General features: G+C 35.5%; 1 protein-coding gene across 4 annotated transcripts in view; it reads right to left on the bottom strand.

Moving 5' to 3' along the window:
* Positions 1-23,811, bottom strand: part of cntn5 (contactin 5) — a 1,396,083-nt gene that overhangs the window by 1,283,953 nt on the left and 88,319 nt on the right. Inside the window, exon 1 of one of the 4 annotated variants that reach the window (XM_051926457.1) lies at positions 3,723-3,951. The exons of the other annotated variants lie outside the window; for them this stretch is intronic. The gene's annotated coding sequence lies outside the window, so the exon portion shown is untranslated. Of the gene's footprint in view, positions 1-3,722; positions 3,952-23,811 lie in introns of those variants that run through there. 4 annotated transcript variants of the gene reach the window in all.

The raw sequence follows: 23,811 nt of genomic DNA, 5'->3' as shown, positions 1-23,811 counted from the left end.
TAGAGTGTTGTACCGTGTTAGCCATAGATTGTTACAGGAGAAAGTAGGGTGAAATGACACCTTTTATTAGCTAACTAAATAGGTTACAAATGCAAGCTTTCGAGGCAGCTAAGGCCCCTTCATCAGGCAAGGTGTAACACTAGTGTAGTAAAGCAATACAAAACTGCCTATTTTGAAAAAAAAAAGGAATGTTTCTCAAAAGGTTTAGAAATGCATGGATGGTTAAATGAATGGTATAGTGGATTAACTGAATGCTTTCTCAGATTAGTTTGTGGAATGCACAACACAAGTAAACTAGTACACTGTTTTTGAGGTGTGATGCTAAACTGGCCTGGTGTAAGTGAACGTGGGTGTTCTTGCGAATCTGCTCTTCAACGACACTGTGCAGGGCTGCCTTCTGTGTTAAGCTCAGAGCTGCCAGGACAGTTATCTGTTCTCCAGACTCCCGAACGGACAAAGGTTATACTGAATATGAATGGATTCACAGTATTCGCAAAGGCTTGTGTGTGCAGTATGATACAAAATTAATGTGGTTAGTACTTAATCATATTTCTGCACAATATATCCATCTTTAATTAAACATGTAATGGCAGCATAAATAACATTTCCACTATTTACACCCCTTCCCTTAAAAATCTTTCCATGCTGCTTATGACAGTCTTTAAGATTTAAGGTCCAAAGTCTTAGTCATTAACCAACATATGAAAAATTCAAATCAACATGCTCTGTGTAAGTAAAACCAATTAAAAAAGATGTCTGGAAAAGATTTATTCATTTATTTTATGATAACACTGTCATACCCTAGGAAATGTGTATAAGCAATACATATGAATAACGTCATATTTGGTAATTTCATAAAACACTGTTGAATACAAATATGCGGTGACAGTATATTTGGAGTAGAATGTAAATCTGGCCATTGATTTAAATAGACAAATAAGTAGTTCAGTTGGGAGGTCTGAAAAGAGAAGCACAAAGTGCATCCTTGAACTAATGGGCATGTCCTACTCCGAAGTGCAAAGGCAAATGAACTACCTCAGTCTTTAATAGGGAAGGTGTTAAACTTTAGATTCTCTTTTCTTAGGTGTTCCTTTGCCATCTTCTCCGCTTTTTCTGTCATTTTTTGTTAATTGTATTTATAATCGTTTATTAGTGTTTTTTTTTTTTATTAGTAACGCAAACAGTTCTGGTCCAGTGGAGCAATTTACCTGATTTTTCATGTATTATATTGATTGCTAATTTCAGAGCAGGAATTCAAACTAAATTACAGCTCTGAGGTGCTACAGGCATTAGGATAGCAGTTACCTGAGGGCTAATTAAATAATGTGCAGCCACTGTGGCATTACACCCTTGTAGATATGGTCATCGGCTCCCTTTTATACAGGCTTCCTGCCTTTTATTTAGGATACTTCTGCCTTTTGATTCATTCTGGGAGATTTCAATTTTGCTTTTGGACTGTGGTCTTTGCTTTATAGATAATTTTGTAACTGTAATGCTTTTCATATTTAACTGTTGTTAGAGGCTTGAATTTTGATATTTAGTGTTTGTTTTTTATATGTATATTTTCCTTAATTAAAGGCAATAAATTAAATAATTTAGATATTTACTAGTTTTGGCCAATTTATTTCAGCACTAATCAGGCCGTTTGGGCCAGTTGAGACTTAATGAACAGTCTCTTCAAGCCACCCATAATTATAACCCGCTTTATCCAGTGCACCTGCAGCCTATTCCAGGGCACAAAACAGGAACAATCCATCAACAGGGTGCCAGTCCATTACACGGTATACACACATATATATGTACAAACCCACAAACACAGGAGCAGTTCAGCAATGTTGAATCACATATCCTGCACATCTTTTACTAGCGGAGGAAACCACAGCACCTGGGGGAAACACACAGAAGCACAGGGAGAACTTGCAAACTCCATACAGGTAGCTCCTGGGATTCACACCCCGGTTTCACTACTCCAAGGCAGTAGTGCTACCACTGTGTCAACCTGCCTCCAGCAGAAATCATTGAACACAATTATGAAGCAAGCACAACATTTAAAGACAGTGGCTGAAATAAAACCAAGTTAATGCAAAGCAGAATCCAGGGGAAAGATTTTCACTCACAGTATTTTCTTTATCATTCGGCTTTATTAAACAAATTTCTTCTAGTGTTTGAAAAGTTTTTTTGTGTTTTGTAGGCAGAACATCACAAAGTTCGACTCGGCATACATAATTAAAGCTTATACTTCGGGTAATTGTACTCTGTGCTGTCAATGTGCCCCCTCAAGACATAAATGCATTTCTTATAGTGCATTCCCACAAAACAATTGATATGGTACAACTAGGCAAGTTATACTGGGTCCACATTGGATATGACTACATACGTAGATACTGCTGAGGTCTCATACAGTGCTTCCTCCCACCCTAATACAGCATTACTGCACAACCAAAGAAGTCCTTATTCAAGTAGTTCATTTTATATATCCATCCATCAATTTTCAACACAATTACCTATTAGTCAGTGTCTGGTCAGCAGTATCTGGTGCAAGAAGACAGTAAAACCTGAAGGGGATGACAGTACATTTCCAGTTAAAGTAACACACACACACACACATCTTTGGATTTGAGATGAAAACAAATGAGAACTGAAGGAAAACCTTCTCAGATATGGGGAAAATGAGTGGTGCCCCTTCATGCACTGCCTGGGCTAAAAGTCTGGGACCCTGGATTCTGGATCTGTGAAGTAAAAGTAATAACAACTGCACCACGCTAAATTAGTCAGTCAGTCATTTTCCAACCCACTATATCCTAACACAGGGTCACAGGGGTCTGCTGGAGCCAATCCCAGCCAACACAGGGCGCAAGGCAGGAACAAATCCCGGGCAGGGCACCAGCCCACTGCAGGGCACACACTCACACATACACCAAGCACACACTAGGGACAATTTAGGATCGCCAATGCAACTAACCTGCATGTCTTTGGACTGTGGGAGAAAACCGGAGCACCCGGAGGAAATCCACACAGACACGGGGAGAACATGAAAACTCAATGCAGGGAGGACCCGGGAACTGAACCCAGGTCTCCTTACTGTGAGGCAGCACACCGTGTCGCCCACGCTAAATTAATTCATACATATAATTAATTCATACAGGGCATTTCTCTTCCATACTGTTTATTTCTAAGAAACAGAAAAAGCTTTATTTAAATTGCAGAATACAATCATACAAACTAATTAATAAAGTATCTATCTATCTATCTAATTGTGAGGTTTAAATGCCAAACTGTACATTTTTAATAGATATATCAAAGTGACTCATTTTACACCTGTTAGATTATTCTGAGAGATCTATATATGCTAAATATTAAGTATATATTTATATGTATTGTTTTCCACTTCAAATAATAAAACATTAACATATACAAAAATAGACTCCTTAAAGTAATCTTACGAAGAAAAAAACTAAAATCCCAGCACTGCTTTTTGTTATATCTTACGCTGAATTAGATTAAACTTTTACATCTTTTTTTTAATCTTTTTTTGTCTACTTATACTAGCTTAAATACATTAAAATCTACCATACGGCAAGAAAACGACTCATTAAAATGTCCAAGTGAAAAATATTGACATGTTAGCAGATATTTCATTTGTAAATCTGACACCTGTAGGTGCCAGTATAGTGTTATAGAAAAAAGATCTCATTGTCAAGTAATAAAAAGAAGACACTAACCTAAATGTAGTGGTATACCAGCCTATGAATAGACTTGTGATTCTTCCACATCCTAGTCACACGCAGCACAAATAAATATCACGCTTAAAAAGGAAAACACGCTTCTTGGTTTTATTTTCCCTGGTACTCAATAACTCTGTGCTGAGAAAAGCCCTGTTTGAAATGAGAATCTGCATCCAAAAAGGGTGGAACTTCACTCTCATAGTGGATCCAGCTGATATGCCCCTGATTATGCTCAGCTTCTGAGAGTAAATCCTCTGGGTATTAATTTATCATCTCTCCCTCTCTCTCCCCTCCTCCTGCTCTCTTTCCCTCTCTGCTTCTCCAATCACAAGCAAAGGAGTCAGCAATGAAAAACTGAGAACCTAATATTCCACACCATTTTGCAAGTTCAACCAGTGGAATTATTCCAGATCGAAAACTGGTTCTTGCTCAGAGTACCATGCGGTGAACAGGACAATGCAGTTTCTGTCACAATATTCATGGTCTATAAATCTCAGAAACAAGGTAATTGCTGGAATCGGATGCCAGAAGGTCAGTGTCTCTTTGTAAATGAACATTAAATGAGATCTTTAATTTTACAAACTTTGCATGTCTAGGTTAAAAAAAATAATCCAGGGACCTGCAGTTGTTCAATTATTAGTGATGTATTTATCCCAATGTAGCCAGTCAAGAATTATTTCCCAATTAAACTGACTCTGTCGTAAGAAAACACAGTCCTCTTCTCCTTTACTGAGATATTAGTCAAAATGCTGAGAACTCTACAATTATCACCATAGCACATTTACCAAAGTTATGTATTTACAGCTAAAATAATAAGGAGACTCATGTGTTCCTAAATATAAAGGACTGAGGTAAGTATTGATTTAAGGATCTTAATGGTGACTAGATCTGAAGCAGAATAATGAAGCTTAAACACTAAGTCCTCATGTATATTAGTTTTCAGGGCAAATATTACATTTCTATCAAAAATACTGTTTTTGTGAAAAGAAATTATGCAGACATAAAATATATACTGATTCAAATAACCTATTGCATGCTACTGTAAATGCAAAGATCACTCCATTTTCTTAATGTTTCTGTACAGAGTTAACAGAGTTAGGCAAGAAATTAGATATGAGACTTGTTCACACTATTGCAAATGTTCAATATAAATGTTGAAAATGTTTTCTAAAAAGCAAATGATGGAAACCATTTGTTCTGTTTTGCAGCATAGACTAAAACTATAAATGCAGTTGTGATCTGGTGATGGTTGCAAAGTTGAAGATGAAAGTACATCTCAGATGATTTTCTAGAGCCTACCCTGGATGGGGCATGAGTCTATCTGAGGGCATATTCATTCGAAACATGTACGTTTAAGTCTATACTCTATTAACTTTGACTGCTACCTTTGAAGGCTTTATCCTGTTCTGCTATTCACTTTTGAACTGCATGCATCATTGTAGTTTTATATTGTTTTTGATCTGTTAAATCACTTTGATATTACCTTTTAAAATCTGCCAACCTCCTAAGCTCATCCTGGCATCTACTACTTGATGTATTTTTACTTTATATTTGCTATAATGATTTTACTGCACTGATCAGTCTGTATATTTGATGCCATGTTGTTGTTTTCTCTGATGTTGCCTGCTGCTAATGGTGCTATATAAAATGAAATGTGATTAAATGTACTGATGGCCCCATTCAGAGCTCTTTTCTACCTTGTATCCAATGCTAACAAAATGGCACCATCCAGAAAATGCATGGATGATTAATTAACTGACTGAAAAGAAGTTAGAAAATACATCCATATACAATTTATATAATAGTATGTGTCCATTACAGACAGCAGACGTACACCTTTTTCACATTTTCTACAACCTCAATTACTCTGCCGTCCCCTAAGGCTCTGCTGAAGTGCTCCAGTTGAAGCAAGCTCTTTACAAACTGTTACTGAGTTAACTCCTTAGTCTTTGTAATTTCAAACCTTGTTTGGTTGTATCTGGTGTTTATTGCCTTTGTCACGATTTGTTCTTTCTCTTTTTGAACTAAAGTTCATTGTTTCTTCCATCATTAATGGTTTTGGAAAATGATGATTCAATTTATCCTTTTAAAAATTAAGATTTAAAATAATTAATTAAGATTTAAAATCATGTAATTATTTTTACATCTTATGGGATGCTGCCATTATGTGCTACACTGCTTTGTACCGATTGCCTGAAGTGTGCATCATATGACAAAACCTCTGTGATGGAATAAAAGGTCAGCACCTCACACTTCCTAGTTATCTGGGTTTGCTGACAGACATTGTGATTTGACTAGTGTGTTTCTTTGTTTAGTTTTCAAACCTCCACCAAAGACTTTCTGACTACACATTTTGGTTTCTAAGATGTTATGGCAAGGAATTAAGGACAGCTTCTAACTATATTTCATTCTGCTCTCATTTATTTATCTATTTATTTTTATTGATTTTATTAGATCAAATAATATTCCATACAAGTAACTCAAGTTTTACAAAAAAAAGTTTGAAACAAATCAACCCTCACCCCTGATAAAGAGAGCTAGGCCGGCAGAGTAAAACTTTAAGCTAGTAAAAATAAGTAAATAGATAAATTAATAAATGAATAAAGATAAATGGAGTAAAAGAGGGGAGAGAACATGCTACTTCAATTTAAATGCTTATTTTAAAATGTTATTGATTAGATCCTCTAAGTGCAAATTTGATTTTTTCCAGTTTCAAATAGAATATAACATCAGTTACCCACTGACTTAGAATAGGAGAGTTAGGATTTTTCATTTTTCATCTCAGTGGCAGAATAATAACCTGCTACTATTTGTACCCAACATTTTAGCTGTACCATGTTTCTGCATCCTCCAGCCCCATCAAAACTATAACTGTTGTTACCTTCCACCAGTCTCATTTTCATCGTATGGAAAAAGATTCCATCCGTTAGGTATTTAGTACTGCCTGTGACATCTAGCAAGATGACAGCAAATCTCTAAGGGCTTAGGCTGGATGGCAGCCTCCTACCTGAATATGTTATACTAATTGAATAATTAATCTTTTACATCAACATTTCCTCTGTCTAATGCTGAAAATAGTATAATAATTTTAAGTCGGCAAATGGAAATAACATGCAGTAAACACAAAAGTCTCCTTCAAGAAACAGCCAAATAAATCTAGAGGATTTATAGTCAATTTGCATACTAGTTGAAAATAAAATACAAATTTTAATTTCTATACATTCATACATAACACTCCTCAAATCCACTTAATCTACATCAGGGTTACATGAGTCCAGAGACTATCCTGGCAGCTTTGGGCAGAAGACAGGAAACAGCTCTGGGGAGGGTGCAGGTCCATCATGGAGCCCACTCATACACACACACACACACACACACACACACACACACACACACACACACAATTCAGAACTGTCAGGTATACTAACCCCAATGTCTTTGCAGATGTAAAAAGAAAGCCATACTATACTATGAAAGCATTACAACTGTCATATGTGGGATTTGAACCCAGGATGATGGATCTGTGAGGAAGCAGTGACAACCATTTTGACAGTTAACCAAACATAAATGTGTTTGAGATCCAAAGGTTTTTTAGCCAATCAATTGCGTTATATAAATAAGAAAAATACACTATAATAATAATGATCAAATGAAATTGGGCAAATCACATAAAGACGATTTAACAACGAAAATCTAATATTCAGACTCTGTAAACTGTATTTTGAAGATGGAAGAGGGGAAGGTGAGGTCTAGTCTATGAGAGAGAAGCATCCTGCGCCACATTCTTTTAAATTATTTATTATACATTACTTTTAACATGCATTCCAAGCTATCATCTCAGTTATTGACTCAGGATAATCTAATAAAGTAAACTGAAAGAAGCTGAAAACAGTCAATATTAGAATACTAACAAAGCCTGAATGCAACAGTGTGGTTAATTCAGTATTCAAACCCTCCTCTAATCCTATCTGCTTACAGTGCCATTAGACAGCAATATTTTATCATCATGTTAGCTATTCATCCATAATAAATATCCATGCTTATTTTAAATGAATATGTCAATAACACTGATGTGATTATTCTCTAACAAGACATCTCTGAATATGTTGGCAAATACAAACAAATAAAGACAAATTGTAAGATCAGCACTGTAACCAGACAGAAAGTAACAAAATGAATTTCAAATTCTTAGGCATAATAACCTGACAAGCATAATGAGAAGGAAAAAAATACAAGTTCACATACTTTTTTTGTTAAAGATAAATCACAGTTTTGAAATGTCTTGAAATACTTTCAAATTATTGCTTACTTTTGCAAATATATATAGAGGACATGCAGTCTTTTAAAAAGTGTAGGTTACCAGACAAACAATATAATAAAGAATTACTAAAAATGTGTATTTATAGACCATTATATGTTATTTACCTAGCATAATCAATGAATAATGATTGACAGTGGCACAAATAAACATTCACATCACAGTAATGGAAAATCTGATTAGATATGCTAGAGCAAAGGCAGTCATCACTGACTATGAGAGCAATCTCATTTTCCTCAGTGGAAAAGCAAGTAATGATATATTTAAAGAATAAAGTTATGGTGGATATAAATATGAGGACCTCAAGGGAAACACAAATATAGTTTGAAGGTGGAAGCATATTAATTGGGTATTCAGATTATAACAAAATTGATTTGAGATAATTTATTACAAAAGATTCTTAAATTGAGACTTAGAAACATAGAAGATGAGAGCCATGGCCCTGTGTTCCATTTCAGTCTGGGTACCTTCTGTCTAAAGTCTGCATGCAGACACAGTTAATGTTAACTTTCAGTGAGCATAAACAGCTCTAGAGTACGCATGCATTTGGCTCTTTGTGTTTTTATATCCTTCTTGATAGACTAGCACCCATTCCAGGATTTTTTGTAACCTGGCATCTGCTGCTGTAAGATTACAGTCCAATTTTATGTGATACTGAAAAGAAAATGAAAGGATCATTCGTATATTTAAACACCTTCAGATTCTGGATGCAGGGGTGATTTCTTTTCACAGGGAAACAATTCTCTACTGCAAACTTTAAAATGGAAAACATGATGTTTCCTAATATGTAGCTATTAATTACATTTACATTGCCAAGCTTATTTAATGCTTTATTATTATTACATGGCCAAGAATTATATATTGGATGCCATTTTATCTTTAATTTGACTTAATTAGTTAAGCATTATAATTTGAATTGTCATGTTTATTTCATAGTTTTATTTTCTACAGGTTATATGACATTACTCAACTTTTCCATCATTTTCAGTCATTAGTCTTCATTTACATAATCTTAGCAAGTCATAGGCAGTCAGCAGCATGCTCCCACAACTTCATCAAATCCTATCAAGTGATTCATGAAAACTAAGATTTGATTTAGGAATATTTATGTTAGGTAGAATGCCCAGTAGGGTTGGCTGGACTTTTGGCCTTGGAAACCCTGCAGATTTTGTTTTTTTTTTTTCTCCAGCCTAACTGGAGTTTTTTTTTTTTTCTGTTTTCCCGGCCATCTGAATTTACCTTGTTTTGTTGTTATTTATTATTTAAAATGTATTGCCTAATCTTAAGTTTTTCTCTTATTGTAACATTCCTTTGTCATGTTGTACAGCACTTTGAGCTACACTGTTGTATGAAACTGTGCTATATAAATAATCGTTGTTGCAAAATACGTATTAAGGTGGTTAGTAGAAACATGGCAATTGGCTTAAGTTGCTAATAGGTTTTGCTTTCCACCTGATAAAACTCTGTCCAGCTGATGACAATTTAGCAGTGTCGTGGCTATGGTGTTTGACTTTATCCAACAATGTAACTGCTTTTAACACATATTGAGACCTTAAACAATGTCAGCCAGTCTCCTCCAGTTCGAAAAGGTACGCGCATATAAAACTGTAATGTGTCCCTATATCATACATATTCTTTGGAAAATGTATTAGCTAAATAAACTATAATTATAACAATAATGAAATTAACATAGATATCAAAAGTCTTTAAAATAGTCTGTAAATGTGAGCCTATATATGTCTTAAAATTTGTCACTCATTTTGTTTTAAGATGTAACATTGTGTATATTTTATTAATGGATTACTCCATAGCATCTTCTAAGTATTAAATGGAGGCAAAATGTAAAAGCTCTAAAATTGATTAGTACATGTGAAGGAGAATTTTGTATTTTAGGTTACATAGAAAAAAAATAATATTAATAATGTTCACTCTACAGTCATTATGTTCACTGTCATCCAAAAATCTTTTTTAATCATACTGCACATGCTGCATCTTAAAATTTTAATTCTAGGATCAAAATCTTGTAGTATTCTGCACAAAAACTGCTTTCATAGTGGGGGAGAATCACAGAACCCTTACATACTTATTGTATGTCTTACAGTAGTCTTACTTGATTTGGTAACAAATTAGTGTTATGTCAAAAACTTTTTTGCATGAATAGTTTCTATGTTCCCTAAGGTTATTATTCAATGATCAAAAGAATGTTGTCCTAAAAAATCCTTCAAGGCTTTAATTTCAAATCTAAGACCAGAGAAGACTGACTAATTGAAATATATTAAAATTTAATTATTTTGACATCAAAATGTATATTGAGAGACTTGTACAAAACAAGTATACTGTCTGTCTAAGAAAGACAAGTTGTACGATTCATGTTTGTTTTAGCCATTCATTCATTTTCTGAACCCACTTAGTCCAGTACATAGTAGGAATTGTGGGTATAACTTTCCTAGGGCAGTGAAACCCCAGCACCCAAAAACCAAACTGACCTGAAATGTTACCAAAAAAGAGAGTAAGACAACTGCAAACAAATTGTACAAGACAGGAAAAAAATACACCTCTGACCTCAAAATCTGAAAACCCTGCTATGTCTATTGGTGGGAACTAACACACATTTTCACATTTTGGTGTTAATGCAGAAATTGCACAAATGGGCCTATTCATGGAACAGTTTCATTAGGAGTTAGACATTAAGCTGCTGTGTAAAATTTAGCAGAGAGGAATCTTTATTTTGATTTTTAATTAAATAATTTATTTTGTTTTTTAATTAAATTATGAATTTACTGCAAACATCAGTCTTCATGGGTAGCCTAATTTATAATGGTATTTTAAAAGTAGAAATGAAATAAACAACATGAAAACAGAAAAGCAAAAGCTTATAAAAACATATGCTAAACCCTACTCTATACAAAATATAAAAGTAGAGAAAAGCCAAACAAAATGACACCTTCTATTGGCTAACTAAAAAGATTACAATATGCAAGCTTTCGAGGCAACTCAGGCCCCTTCTTCAGGCAAGATGTAAACTTTTCTCTACATTCATAATGGCTAACACGGTACAACACCCTAGTACTACAAAATATAAAAGAAAACTTTAAAAAAAGATGCCAATAGAATACACTAAATTTTATCTCAGGATGAATACAATTATTTAAAAGGTTAAAAAAAAACTAACAAGTAACATACAGTATAAGAACACAAAATCTTTTTTTCCTGATTGCTATGGCGTTGCTTGGGTCCACTTTGTGAGAGCAGTGAGTCTCAGAAAATTGAAGGGACCTCAGAGGTAGTCTGGAGTATGTCTTTGCTCAACTCCTTATCCTTTGATCCAAAAGTGTGGCTTATATCTCTTTTTATGAATTCTGTAATATTTCCTATTTCACATAAATAAAAGAACAAAATATTTTCAAACTAAAATATATTTAAATATTTATATACTGTAACCTAAATGAATTAAAATAATATGTATACAGTCATGCCTGTGTACATCTGGATCATCAGGATGGCTCTGGTAAGTTGACAAACTTCAGCGGAACGAGAGGGGAGTGGCCGCTGATGCCATCTTCTGTTCTTCCCACAGGACTGAGAAGTTGCCAGAACAGGAGGCCCATCCACCTCGATCCCATAAGACCGTGCAGCCGAGACCAGATGACATCTGTTGACTCCCAGACAATTTGAGAGATGGGGTCTCAAAACTAAGCTGAGTTATGTAAAAGAAGATGTGTGGCCAAGACAGCACATGTTCATTTATGTTTATTCTTTGACTTTTGCAAATTATCCATTAAATGGGGGTCAACTGTTGTAGCCATGTCCAACTAATATTTAACAGTATATGTAAACAATTAACAAGTGCGTGTTTTTCGTGATAGATAGATAGATAGATAGATAGATAGATAGATAGATAGATAGATAGATAGATAGATAGATAGATAGATAGATAGATAGATAGATAGATAGATAGATAGATCTTTACTTGACTCCAGGACAAAATTTGAATTTTTACAGAAGCAAATAAATAAATCCATAATTAGATAAATAAATACATACACATACACTATGGTCTGAACATACACCAAAATGACTAAAAAGGAAGAAAATTTTAAAAAGAAAGAGTATAGCTTTAAAAAAACTCAATTGATACAGTGTGTTTCCTTTTAGGGATGGTGGCGCAGTGGTAGTGCTGCTGCCTTGCAGTAAGGAGGCCTGGGTTCGCTTCCCAGGTCCTCCCTGCGTGGAGTTTGCATGTTCTCCCCGTGTCTGCGTGGGTTTCCTCCCACCATCCAAAGACATGCAGGTTAGATGGATTGGCGATTCTATGTTGTCCCTAGTGTGGGTGTGTAGGTGTGTGTGTGTGTGTCTGTGTGTCCTGCGGTGGGTTGGTGCCCTGCCCGGGATTGGTTCCTGCCTTGCGTCGTGTTGGCTGGGATTGGCTCCAGCAGACCCCTGTGACCCTGTGTTTGGATTCAGCGGGTTGGAAAATGGATGGATGGATGGATGGATGCTTCCTTTTAAATTGTAGTTTTTACCACAACTAAGTAAATCAAAAAACAAAAGACAGATTTTAATTGCAATACATTACGCAAAGATTTCTCTTCAACTTGTCTTCCCTCTAAGGAAATGAACAAGTAAATCAGTTCCCTAAAAAATGTGTTATTATTATTATTACTATTATTATTATTGTGAGCCGTATGTAAAACTGATGTTGCATGTGAAATACTAAAGGTCTGCTGATGAATGTGAAAAATCTGTGTAACAAAATGGAATCTATGTGTTTCATGTATTATTATTAATATTATTATTACTATTATTATTAACACTTTTTCACATTTTATATATCATATTATTGATTAAAAATGTAAATGTAATACTGAATGCACAGATAACTTAACATGGAATCATGAATGTAAATATTCCCGTTTTTACAAATGCCTTTTTTTAGCACTTTTTTAGTATTTCAATTGTTTTCATTTTATTATTTTATCCAACTGCAATGGTTCAGACACCCCATCCCTGGTTGGTTTCTTCTTTGCACACCTTTCTATCAGTACAAGGTCTGGTCAAACATCTGAGAAAGTTGTGTTTATTGCATTAGTTTTTATTATGTGTTTTTTTTAGACTGACGGCTATAGTGTTAAACTACAGTGGATATATTCCATCATTTGTGAATACAATAAAGTTAAACAGAATAACTACACTCATGATCCACAAAAAATGTTTTATATTGCATGTACAGTGTACAACAACAGCAAACTTAAATATAACACTGGAAAATAAAACTAGGATGAATATCATGGGTATCTAAGTCACAAGAAATCAGATCAGAAAAAGTAAGATAAATGAGACAGGAGAGCTGCACTGCTAAAAAAGTAGGGTAACAACAAGCTGTAAATCAGACTTAGCCAGATACATGAGTATTGTATGATGGATGCTGTCAGCAACAGTGAAACATCCGTCTCTATCTTTTCTCATACTAATACAAACCTTCTGTGCTACCATAATCAAGAGCACATTATAAACCGCCAGAACACCATGTTGAAAACAAAAAAGAATTTATCTTATTACATGCGACAGGTCCTGAGACCAGAAAGGCATTCTAGAAGCCGCTAGATGGTGATCTTCATAAAGAAAACTGCACAGGCTACAATATTATTACCAGTTCTAAAGTTACAATATTATACTTTCCCTTCAAAAAAATCCTATAATTTTTAAAGTTTTTAGAAAGTAGACCACTTTTTGAATTGACTGACGTAACTGATTTTGTATCATTTCTGTTTTTTAAACCATAGCCTATGGTGACCAGACATCCCAAATTTCCTGGAAGAGACCCACATATTATCCCCCAAATTAGGTATCTTGACTTACTATATTCTTAAATTGTCTTTATTTTTTCTGTATTTTAGATATGACTAACTCCTTATTCAATCAACTTTTGCATTAGTTGAACACAGTTGCTGGCTAGATGTACATTGGTGCACTGTGTTTAATCAGCGATCACATCACTTCTACTCAAAACAGATATGACACCTTACTAATCGAATGTCCTGTGAATAGGAATCCCATGTCCACGTCAACACATGCTGGCAAGATAGCTTATTTTAACAGAGTATGTAAATGAAAAATCTCAACCCAGACCCAAGATAACTAATCCAGAATTTCAATATATTTTTAAATTCTAATTTCAGTAAATTATAGTGCAGCTACCATTGACATCACTTACTGTTTTTTGTTTCAAGTATGTGGCTAGTATTTTGGGTCTTAAGAGATGGTCTGTTTGCTTTTGTGCCCAGGGTTTACCCCCCCCCCCCCCCCCCTTTTCACTATATCATATACAAAGTATAGGGAAAGTATTGGAATCGTCCAAAAATTTAATTTCAAGATTTTGATGAATCTTGACATTTTAGACCTCCCGAGTCCGAAAATACCATTTTTGGAATTATGTCTGTGTGTCTGTCTCTGTGTGTGTGTGTATGTAAACACGATAACTTGAGTATGCTTTCACTTATGTCAACCAAATTTTGCTTAAAAGTATTAGGTACAAAACCTGGATTTCTATCAACTTTTGAGCTATTTCTGTTAACCACAGGTGGTACTTTTGTATTCATGCAGCCTCAGAGTCCAATTTATTCAACTTTAATTTTAAAATAATTGTTCAATATATTATTAATTTGATTTGATTTGTTGCTGATGGTTCTTTAATGTACATAATATAAAAATATAATCATTGTCTTGCAGTTTACTCCTCAAGTATCCATCCCCATATCTGAGTATACGAGAAAGTCTAGAGGAGACCACTCCTGATTTTTTTTTGTGTTCAGATTACTCTTACAAATTGCTTCCATTATATAGGAAAGTACAGTATATTAATTAACTTTTGTTATCATATTAAACTCAAGATCAATCTGCGGAGCCTTAACATAAAACACTTGTCACCTTGACCAGTTTACAAACACAGTTTTCCATGATAGTCAGCACAACATAACCTTTATGCCACACTGTATATTGCATTCTTTCAGTTGTAATCCAATTGTTGAAGTACCTACCTTTGACATGCATATAAATAAAAAAACAAACAAATAAATAAATAAATAAAGGGTGGCACGGTGGCGCAGTGGTAGCACTGCTGCCTCGCAGTTAGGAGACCCGGATCCTCCTAGTGTGGAGTTTGCATGTTCTCCCCATGTCTGCGTGGGTTTCCTCTGGGTGCTCTGGTTTCTTCCCACAGTCCAAAGACATGCAGGTTAGGTGGACTGGTGATCCTAAATTGTCCCTAGTGTGTGCTTGGTGTGTGTGTGTGTGTGTGTGTGTGCCCTGCACTGGGCTGGCGACCTGCCCTGGGTTTGTTTCCTGCCTTGCGCCCTATGTTGGCTGAGATTGGCTCCAGCAGACCCCCGTTACCCTGTAGTTACGATATAGCGGGTTGGATAATGGATGGATAAATAAATAAATAAATAAATAAATAAATAAATAAATAAAAAGCCCTAGGCAGATAAAATGGTCAAGCAGTAGCATCAGATATGTTTAATCAACAGATGTTTTTTTAATTCTTTGCTTTCAGTAGCTATTTAATATTTGAGCAAAACGTAGTATAATTTCACTCACTATAGGAATGAATAAGTTTTAAATTGATATTGTCTGGCATATTGCAAAATGCGATGTTCATTTTTTAGGTCTGAAATCAAGATATTGTGCCAATTCTATTATAATAATGAATAAGAAAGTACTGAAAATGTCAGTAGGGGGATGAGGCTAGGGAACGTAGCTTTCCCTTCTCCATTGATCTTTTACTAGGAAAATGGCCATGTTCTTACTTTATTCAGTCTTCCTTCTTACTCATTACAAGCTCCTCTGGGCCTAAGAGTGCCTCAAGCACTGCCTGTAGTCTCAGATCTAATGAAGAATTGTCTTGGAAGACATTGCATAAAAATTACCTTACTTCAACCTGCACAGTGTGACTTGTCATCATTAGTTTTTGTAGTTTATATAAAATGTCTTCTGTAAGTTCTCCAATGCATTTGGAAAACATTGTGGCAATATACAGAATACAACATTATCATCACACATTGCTTAGACCCTGACTAAACAAATATATTTTCTGTACATATCAAAAGCCACAAGAAACCACCACTTTAATATTGTGGTAAGGTGTATTTAGATTAACAGAAGTTTATAATAAGTTATGCACAGTAACTGGCTCATAGGGCCTGTGGATCACAAATGATTATTTGTCATGTTTGATACAGACATATTAATTCTCAGGTTCAAATTTTCAGATATTAGGATAGTATTTTGCTACATATATGACAACTTGAAAAAACCAATATTTATTTTCAGTTTATTTTCTAAAATTTAAAAGGTAGTTTACAAAATTAAAGTCACTACTCAAATCTATTGCTTCTAAAAAAAATCTAATCCATATGTTAGGGGTGATATTTAAACATTACAAACCATTAATGATTTTGTAATTAAAAAAAATAACTTGCACAAAAGAAATAAAACTTCACTTCACTGAGCCAATTTTAAGGTTTCTTTAATTTTTAAGTGATAATAGGGCCTGGAATTGGATATTGTTTTCTTATGATTGTTCTTGATTACTTGTTACTTTAAAATAAAAGATAGCCTCTAAGAAAAAAGTTCCCTTACTACTGGATATACGGAAGAGAAAAAAATACCTCACTCTAAATTCTAAATTACACACAGTTTCAACCCTCTACTCCTCCTTTGAATCTGCATTTTTCTGACCCAAAGTTAAAGCTGATTAATCCCATTCAATGCCCAGGATATATTCCTTCACCATGAGACATTTTACCAAATCATTCATTTTTTTCAACCTGCTTGTTTCAGATTAGGATCCTGTACTTATAAAAGCAGGAAATAGATCTGGATGTGATGACAGTCTATAACAGGACAAACTTACACTTAACACTGAGACCAGTCAAAGAACCTGCATGTCATTCTAATGTGGGAGAAAACTGAAACACCATGAGACAGACCATGGTGACATGGAGATAATACGATTGGTTTCCAGTCTCCAGCTACTGTGAGGCAGTATCATTAACCACTGCACTCTCATGTTAAATTCTACCAAATGTCATTAACTTTGTTTGAGATCCTCCAATCTGCTTTAGAACCTTGTTCCGCCTTGACTTAAGCTTTTCTTTATTATTGTTCTTTGTCTCAAATTAGGTGATTTACAATTCATTTCAGGTTTGCCTTTGCCTGAATCTGACACTTCAATTATTTGTTTACATATACTGTATAGAAAATCATATTGTGTTTATAGTAAGCTGGGAACAGTTTATTAGATTGTTTCATTTGGTACAATTAGCTGTGGTCACATTCAGCATGAAGACCTCTGTGCACACCATGTTTGCTGGGTCTGGCTTCTGTGAATAGAAATTCAGCTTAGGGTCAAGCAGTTACAGAAAACAAGAGGATCACTCAAAGGTTGAATTTTAAATAAGGCGCTACAAAACAAATGCACACTATGTTTGCACTAGGCATAAAAAAATTCTGAGGCCATTGAACTCTTTAAGCTACTAATATTTGACATCACTATCCTAATATGCAAAATAATGACAGGCTGCTATTAGCTCCCTTAAAATGACTGAATTATACTTTGTAGTTTACCTTTTATACAGAAAAAAACCCATCAAAGCCAACTTCCGTCCAAAAATCTTATTACCTCATGGAAAACAATCTAGGAAATAGCATCTGGCAAATTAAATGTAATTTCAGGACATAACTGAGGATGAAATGAAAACAGCTTCCAGAGAATATTTTTTATTTCTTCATGTGTTCCTCTCATCTGATTTATAAACGAATGTGAGAAAATAAAGGGAAAAAAGGAATAATGAGTATGAATGGTTCACACAATAGCAATTGTCATGTCGTGCCAAACATTTTATAAGAGAATTTTAGGAGGGAACCTAAGTCTCATCATTTAAATAATGTTATGCATGGTCACAAATTAAAGTAATTAAAGAAAAAATCCCTAATGATAAAAATGAGATTACATTTAAACTTGGGAATTACAGTAGCAGACTAGAAATATAGAAGCTTCATTAATCATTTATTGATCTATATAAATTCCCAAAGTTAAAAAATATTTCTTTGATTGCAGAAGAATGATAAACAGCATTGGTCTGGCGATCCTAAAAAATGTCTGGATACTCTTGTGGGGATATTCCACTTCAATTATTTATTGGGATTGCTTGGAGTTTTTGATCATTAATACAGTACATTATTATTAATGAATAATGTCCTTAATAAAAGTTGCACTGTGATGTATGAACTGATTGAGAACTATGGTGTCAAGATAAGTAATAAACCTTTTCTTATATATTATTGAAAACAAGTGGCCTGTCATTACTGAATTTATAGGGTTTGTGTATATGTCTGAGATAAAAGGGGCTTTGGTCAGCAACAGGAGTGTGTAGGGCATATTTCATATTTCTGCAGGAGCAGGAAGCTATCAAATGCAGAGTGTACAAAACTAAAAAAAACATAACTGGAGTGTGCTCACATGCTGTGTAGGATTAGATGCTGTCTAACACCACATTTACTAATACTAGTCAGATACATTCTAACAAACAGTTAATGAGCACAGTGTGGCTTGATGCCACAAGCAATTAGGCTCCTATGCTGACCATAAATCTCATAATAAGTGGGAGTGGATGCATCATTTCACACAAAAGGTATTCGGCCAATCAGACGATGCAGCTTTTCTTTGTTTAACTGTTTTGTGATTTTTCTCCTTTGTGGGTTTTATAACATACAAATTGTACACATACATACATATACTGTATGTATATACACACACATATGTTCACACAGACATGTTTATATATAATGGAGTTACTGCAGGGCTGCATCAATGTGAATCTGGAGAGGAAAAAAAGTTAAAGGTTATTTCCATGCTAAAAAGCAATATATACACACATATATACATATATATCAATATTATAAAACAAACATAAAAAGGCCTTTCACATCTTAAGAAATAGTCAACCGAAAAATCTTTTTAAAATGTTGTTTACCCATGTAGTTTGTAGTGATGGGTAAAGGAGAAAGGAGATAATAAAGTTTCTGACAGAATAGGCATATATGCTGATAAACCCTAAACAACAATAAAACAACCATGAAAAAAAATCTCAAATTACTCATGTCACATAAACCACAAGTCAAGTTATCCAGTTGTATGCTCACATCGTCCCAAAAAAGGTGTGTGTTTACTAAAATATTGTCAAAAAATCACTTCTGGAAAATGCCTTCACGGACAAAAATTAAACACACTCGCAACATGCTTGCAAGCATTTGAACTGCAGAGCTTAAGAGAGCATTTTATTTTGATATTCACAAGTGGAGAACCTTGGGAAACATAATGGGTTAATTTACCTTATACTTGTTGAAGCACCTTGGATATAAGCAAGTTCCATTTTTGTTCACAAAGGCATTTGCTGGAAGCAGTTTAACAATATTTCAGAGTGTTAAGAATGTAGTGAGTATATGACTGAATGATGTGACATGTAGATTAAGTAACACAAGTTATGCAAAATTTTTTCTGGGACATTTTTGATATTGTTTGTTGTTGTCCTGCATTGCTCACCATAGACACATATTAAATCAAAAACTGAGATGAGATGAAATTAAATGAGATTAAAACTTTTTCTCAGATATCATGGTGAACTACATAGCGTAAGTATTATCTTCTTCTTGTGAAGGACAGCCGGGTCCCATGCCATGGGGAGCAGCCATGGACACTTCAATACCTCCCCCGGGACGCTTGGTGGCAGCCTCCCTGGCGGACAATGATTCCCCAACCTGGCACATGGCTCCATGGGAGATGGAGTCCTCCACAGCCTGGTTGGGGGCTCGGATGGCCGCTAGGGGGAGCTGCATGGAGTCTGCAGCCCGGCTGGTTGAATCTTCAGCCCCACCCGGAAATGCAATTAGGACCAGGTGATCAAGCACCTGGAATGCTTCCGGGTGGGGTATAAAAAGGGCCAGCCACCACCACTCAGAGAGCCAGGGTCAGGAGGAGGAGGACTAAGCTTGCGGAGGAGTGGTGGGAGAGTAGAGAAGAGTGTGTTGTTGTTGGGATTGTGCTTTTGGGACTGTGTATTGCCTGTGGGTCACGGGGAAGACGTGCGCCCACGGGTGAAGAAAAATAAAAAGTCCTTGTGTTTTATACGTGCCTCTGTGTCATTCTGTGCCGGGTCAGGCGCCTATATAGCACCTTTTCTACATTCTATAATATGCTACCGTGGCTGTTCGTTTGTCTGTCCAGGATTTTAAATCACCTGCAGCTCGCAAACCGTTTCACCTACTGACTTCAAAATTGGTACACATATACTACGTGACGTCTACTATCCACTTTCGGGGTGATGATTTTATTACTCTTTATTTTTATTTTATTTTATTGTAGAATCAACTCTCGGCAGCGCGCAGCAGGGTGGCCGTGCAGCGCATGCGTACAGGCGCCGTTCTCATTCTCTACCACCTTCGCTAATCATTCTTGAGGCAGATTGAAGACTTAAGTGCCAGATTAACTGAAAAATTAAAGAAAACGTACTAAGTAATTGCAACACAAAAACTAATTAATCAGTTTTAACGCGAAAAGATGCAGATGAAAGGAGAAGCAGCGGGCCGCTAGGGTGGAGTAAAGAAGAGCTGCTCAGGAAGCAGCAAGCACATCAACCTCTGAACAAACGAATGATAAACGTACAGAGAAAGAGGATGAATACTATGAATGCTCAAGTCAGGTGTATTCACTGCACGTTATTGTGCAGTGTGCCGTTACTGGTATAAAATAAATTCCTATACGTCAAAAGTAAAAGGAAATATCTACAGATTATTCTGTGGCTACTTTCAAATACCTTGCTTGCTACTTTAATGACACAGGACAATTCTTTTCCTAGATCATTCACAATTGTTTTTCCAATTTTTTCTTCCTCAACTAGACCACATCTTCCTCGTTTAGATATCTGAAAACCTCAAAAGATGTCATTCATGGGAAAAAATATGGAGGGGAGTACAAGATTATTAAAGAAGGAGACACATGCTAATAAAAGTGTAATGCTGTTAAAGTTCATGAACTAGACAATAAAATTTGAGGAGTGCAGCAAATACAGGTATGAGTATGTTCAAACTGTATACAGCATATACACTCAGATTTTGTTGATGTGATGTTATGTCAGTGCTTTTTTCACCTTTACTTGGATACTGTTAACCAACAATATGTAAGCGAACAGCAAATGGATCTCCTTGAGGGAAAAAATAACATAAATAAGGAACTCCAGTGAGGCTACTGTTTAAATGTAATTGTACTCTGTATCAGCTGAACTGTGCCTAAAACAGTGCCATGAATTCCATAAACACACGTCTAATAAGTTCAGTGCTAAGAGAAGATCTTCCCCAAGTCTTAGTCCCACTGCAGAAAATGCTTGGCAGAAAATCTGAGAAAATTTAACTAGCATGCAACTGGTCCTCTTGTGGTTTGATGGTATTATACAGTGTTAATTAATTGTCTAATTGCTCTTTAAGAGGGAAGCAGATGTGATGTATGTGATGGTTTTATTGCTCAAGCAACGAGGTTTACACAGCTACACTGCAAAATCTCAGAATATCAAATATGTACCTTGTATTTTTGGTAAATCTGAATTTTTGGCATGCACCAATGTGATAAAGGTACTGTATCTTAATAAACAAAAACTTTAACATACACTGTAAATTATACCTGTTCACCTTTATAATACCATCCATCCATCCATTTTCCAACCCGCTGAATCCGAACACAGGGTCACGGGGGTCCGCTGGAGCCAATCCCAGCCAACACAGGGCACAAGGCAGGAACCAATCCCGGGCAGGGTGCCAACCCACCGCAGCCTTTATAATACATTTTAGAAAATTATTAAATGAATGCTATTAGTTGTTAAAGTGTATTCACCATAAAATTGTAATTTTTTTGAAGTGTAATTTAAATCTTATGTTTTATATTTTACAACAATAGTGCAACTTTCAATCAATGCTTATTAATACTGAATGAGTGTACTCCCAGAATTATCATTAAGTATAATGGATTTTAGATGCACTCTAAAGAGCTCTCAGACAGCTTTTCTCAAGAACCAGGCTACATAAAGTGACAAATGATTGATTGACACTGAACAGACTAATCATATCAGTGAAATTATTTCAAGGGAAACAGGAAAAAACAAACACACAATCCATAGATGACCATCATAGTTAGTTTGAGTCTACTTTGCAAACCGCACTTAAGCTCAGCATAACGTGTACTGAAACTCAGTAGGAAACGCAACATTTTCAGCAGCTAATGATCTTGTGTTTGATGTACTTGAACTTGGTTGTAGCTGAGTGAAGAACTGCAAGTGTGAGTCCTGCAATGGATTTCCAACCCAAGCTCGTTTTCGTCTAGTGTCCAAAGGAAAAGTTTTGTTTTATCTGAACTGATGTGTAACATTGCTCCCTTAGCAGTGGTGACCACCAGCTTTGCACAACCTTAAAACAATTTGGACAATGATATAATCTAGACATCTTTCTGAATAACATAATACAAGAACAGAAGATGTCTTTGTGAAGGATGATATCTCTACATTATGTAACACAAATTCATGGACCTATGATAGAACTTACAAAGAAAAGATAAAGTACTATATATATTCTACTATATTTATTCATATTATGTTGTTTAAGACTAAAATTCACTGGTCAAGGGAACAGCCGAACACATGATAGCATTGCAAGACTTTCCATCCATCCATCCATCCTCTTCTGCTTATCCAAGGTCGGGTTGCGGGGGGAGCAGCTTGAGCAGAGATACCCAGACTTCCCTCGTCCCAGCCACTTCTTCTAGCTCTTCCGGGAGAATCCTGAGGCGTTCCCAGGCCAGCCGGGAGACATAGTCCCTCCAGCGTGTCCTGGGTCTTCCCCGGGGCCTCAGAGACTTTGCAAGACTTTGTGGACAGTTAATATACAAATACCCAAAATTTTAGGTCAGTAAATTTGGCAATAAAGAAGAAGGGGAAACAAGGTGACAACTACATCCCCTGTCTAAGCAAATAAGAAAAACAAAATGGCTCATGTATTAAAGGACTGGTGATAAGGCCACAGGGCAGGGCTTTACTAAACAAGTAAGTAAGTACTGATACAGAGACCGTTTGTTTAACATGATGCTTTCGTTTTGCTTAATCAATTCATGCCTATCCTTTCCTTGTCTATGCAGCATGCAAATAATGCTATTGAATTCATATCATATACTCAAACATAATATAATTAAATGTAATTTTCTTAAATAGTGGTACTTTGCCCAAGATTCACTATACATTCCAATAAACCCATATAAATGGTCCTTGATACCCATAACAGTGCAGTCCCTGGCCATGGTACAAATGTCCTCCCTCAGTTTACTAATTACAAAACATACAGGATTTCTGTTAGTAGATTGTGGCAGCAAGCCGGCACTGTATTGATCACATTTGGTTTTCAGGGTGTTTTGCTTGAAAAAAAGTCTGCAGAGATTTTATGAGTTACCGCTTTGATGTCTCACATGCCTACATTACTTCCCACATGTGAATTTCCTGTCTGTGTTTCAGGAGAAAAGAAAGTTCACTGTTGTTTTGTGGCTTGATCAACACAAAAAGCAAATGAAAGATTACCTCTATTTTATACACAATGCTGTTAGAATTTAATAAAATAATTCTTCCATTTTTTACATTACTGTAAAATAGTTCATGCAACATTTAATATTTTATGGTT

This window comes from Erpetoichthys calabaricus, chromosome 4 (assembly GCF_900747795.2).
Source record: "Erpetoichthys calabaricus chromosome 4, fErpCal1.3, whole genome shotgun sequence".
In the NCBI taxonomy this organism is placed as follows: Eukaryota; Metazoa; Chordata; class Cladistia; order Polypteriformes; family Polypteridae; genus Erpetoichthys; species Erpetoichthys calabaricus.
This window is presented reverse-complemented; position numbering and strand designations above follow the sequence as displayed.